Source organism: Geospiza fortis, unplaced genomic scaffold (assembly GCF_000277835.1).
Source record: "Geospiza fortis unplaced genomic scaffold, GeoFor_1.0 scaffold346, whole genome shotgun sequence".
In the NCBI taxonomy this organism is placed as follows: domain Eukaryota; kingdom Metazoa; phylum Chordata; class Aves; order Passeriformes; family Thraupidae; genus Geospiza; species Geospiza fortis.
In genome coordinates, this window is record NW_005054361.1 from 2,862,838 (window position 1) to 2,866,377 (window position 3,540).

At 39.5% G+C, this 3,540-nt stretch overlaps 1 protein-coding gene across 2 annotated transcripts in view; it reads right to left on the bottom strand.

Moving 5' to 3' along the window:
• TMEM108 (transmembrane protein 108) overlaps positions 1-29 on the bottom strand; it is a 162,215-nt gene extending 162,186 nt beyond the window's left edge. Inside the window, exon 1 of one of the 2 annotated variants that reach the window (XM_031059398.1) lies at positions 5-29. The gene's annotated coding sequence lies outside the window, so the exon portion shown is untranslated. The remainder of the gene's footprint in view (positions 1-4) is intronic. The other variant, XM_031059397.1, reaches the window with a different exon arrangement.
• Positions 30-3,540: the final 3,511 nt, after the last annotated feature.

Genomic DNA, 3,540 nt, shown 5'->3' on the forward strand with positions numbered 1-3,540 from the left:
TTACCGAGGCTGGGTCTTACCGGGGCTGGGTCTTAGCGGGGCTGGGAGCGGGGGGTTAGCCGTGATTGCGCCGAGAGGGAAGCCCGGGGTTTAGGGGGGGCCGGGCTGGAGAGGTTAAATGTACGGCAGGAGCTGTTGGCAGGAATACGGTGTGAAAGTGAAATTACAGGTGGCTGCCACAGCGGTTCGTTCCACACATCCCCTTCCACCGCGAGCAGTGGGTTGTTTGACATTCTGGCAGGGTTTTACCACTCATTTACACCGGGGCTCGTGTGATGTCAGGGCAACTCTTACAGGTTTGAGCCTGCCTGGAAGAGATCTCCAGAGGAAATTTGCTACTGATGAGTTAGGATTTATCCCGTAGGCAAGGGAGCGTTTGTAGGGACGTTGGTGTGGCTGAGAACGTGAGCCTCAGAAGTGCAGATCTAGAAACAGTGGCTGCTCCCAGCCCAGGTCCGTTCCAGTCCAATGTCTTACCCAAAGCACTGCCTCTTCCTGAAAATTTTAAGCCGTCCTTCCTCTCCCCTCATTAGCCACAATCATTATTGGTTGGTATTTTTCTACATTAACCAATAGAGCGGGAAACCCTACCTTTTTGGTTAGCTCTTTTTGCCTTAGATTTGCTATTGCTATATAATTATTATCAGCCAATGCAAACCTGCTACATCTGTCTTCAGATAGTGTAGGCTGTCTTACTGTACGGATAGTATACACTATCTTACTTAAGATAGTGTATGCTATCTTACTTTTTATTTCTTATTACTTCAGTGGAAATGTTGAGTGTGTCAGGAATTTAGGACTTGAGAGCACAAAGTGGTACACAGAGCTTCTGGTGTATAGAACAATCACAGAATGGTTTGGGTTGGAAAGGACCTTTAAAGGTCCTTTAGTCCAACCTCCCTGCAGGGACAACATCAAATAGATCAGGTTGTTCCAAGCTCTGTCCAACCCAACCTTGAATGTTACCAGGAATGGGATGTCCAGCACCTGCCTGGGGAACCTGTGTCAGTGTTTTACCACCCTCTGAACCTACCCTCTTTTTGATTAAAACCACCACACCTTGTCCTATCCCAACTGGCCCAACTAAAAACTTTGTTCTTATCTTTCTTATAAGCCCCCTTTTAGACACTGAAAGGCTAAAACAAGATCTCCCCATCTGCCTGGTTGCTCAACACTTCATTCAACAAGCTTTACAATCTTTGCTGGCTTCCTTCCAATTAAAAAAAGAGTTGCTGGTGGTGAAATATCACCAACATTGAAACTATGGATTATTCAGTGAGATTTTACTTTGTCAGTGTAAAACCAACCACTGCTGTGTTTTTATGGCTTTCCTTTCTTATTTCTTCTTTTGCCCAATATTTCCTTCATTTGCTACATGAATGGCTGAGTCCATGTCATACACCAACAACTAACAACATCTGCAGTTAGTTGTTTTCAATCACAGTACAAATATTAAATAAATAGGCTAAATATGCTAATGAATCTGTAAGAACAGAGTAACCAATTACTGACTAGGAAGTGTAAGACTTTTACCTTCCTATATGATGAGCAAATAGATAAGAGGAGAGTTCCCCAGGCTGGCAGCCTCAATTATGTCTGCCAGTCTGTGGATATTCTGGTTCATAGTCAAAGAGAGGATCATCAGTTTGCCTAATCTCCCTGCTGCCTTACACAGAATAAAGTAAAAACCTGAAGTCAAATAGACCCCTTTGCTCCACACAGAGGGGGTTTGTTTGGCAGAATGTCCATCAACTCTGCTAAACTTTAAAAATAATTTTTTTCTGTAAAAGCTTTTTTTCCATAGTTGTTTAATACCATTCAGGAGGAAATTTCAGCTGCTAAGAAAACATTATCCCAAGGTTCACGCAAACCACATATGGAAACCATGTTTCAGAGAAATCACTTGTCTGCCTATGTTTTACATACTGAGGTTAACCATTTTAAGGTAGTTTATTTAACTAGACAGCAATAGATATTTACAGGTGAAAAGATGTTTTCTGAAGACTAAACTTCAGCCACTTCAGAGATCTATGCTTTGAAGAGAAGTTATGACTTGTCTCTGGTCAAAAGCCAGCAAGCTTGGCTCCTTTGAGGCACTGTAATTAATAAGTAATTATAAAGGACAAATGAAAAAGATTGGAAGTTCTTTCTCACTGGAACAAAATTATGTTTGATGTTATAACTATAGTTACAAGAAATTTTCAAAATCCTCGTGGGACTGGTAAAAACACATGACACTATTCATCTTCTACCTAATGAAAATTTAGAAAAAAAAGGAGTGTCAAACCAAAATGAATGTAAATCTTTAGTGCATAGAGAATTCAAATTGAACTGGTTTAGACATAAAGTAAAATTTATCTTTGCAAAATGAATGGAAGTTTTAAAATGGGATGAACTAGGAAGGGTCTATACAAGAAGTTTTTGTCCTTGAAGGACTGCTTAGCACTCAAGAGAACTGAAGCCTCATAGATGCCCATCAGCTTCAAAGGGTCAGGATGAGGTGCACAAGAAACACTGAGCTGTCAACTCTCAGAGCTACAGTCAGAAGAGCCCCAGATGTGTCCTCTAACCGTATCCATTTCTCCTCTCTCAGGTCAGCCACATGGTGGGTAACCAACACCCAGCAGGAGCTGAGAGATTTGCAGTTTTTAAAAATGAATCCATCTGTAACTGAAAAGAAAAAGTATACACAACCTATTACACAGCATTTTTCCACCCCCTTCTTATTCTAGAAGGACTGTAATTATTCCCAGTCGTAGAAGCGGTACAGTAGTAATCCCTCTCCTCCTACATGCTTCATTTACAACTTGAGAGCTAACAGCATAATAAATTCTTAATAAATTATACTAAAATATTGTGGCACTGCTCTAAAAATAAAACCTGGAGATGAATTGTTAAGAATATGTTCCTTAAATGCATAAAATTATCCCTGAAATATGCAGGACTTTTTACAAAAATGTCTTGGCTTCTAAACATCTGTGATCATAAATACTTCTCAGAAAAGCACTGGCAGTGAATCTGTAGTATTTGAGTCACTTTTTTAAAGGAGAAAGCTTTTTCCTTTTTACTATTAATCTCTTTTCCTTTCATCTCAAATTTAATTCATCTCTAGGTCTTTACAAAGTCATGAAATTATGCATGTGCTAAGAACGATGAGTTAGAATGAAAGAAGGAAGAACCTCACAAAGATTCAATAAAAGTAATGATAAAAATACTGGGAAGAGTAAGGAAAATATTGGAGTTTCATTCATTTGGGGCCACAACATTGGCCAGAGCCATTTTAGCAAGTTTTAAAAATAATGTTTCTAATTTGCATCCACTGGATTAATTTTGATTGTGAATTCAGATAACAGCAGGCAGTGAAGTGTTCTTTTACTACTGTAATTTTGTATTTATGCTTACGCTTAACATTGGGTCCCTGAATGCATGGTAAAATATTTAATTACATAGTCTGGTTTCCAGGCATCCTAAATGTCTACCTTCCTATAGAAGCTATAAATACCTAGCAGCTCTAGGACTGAGCACTGTTTTATTAAATGT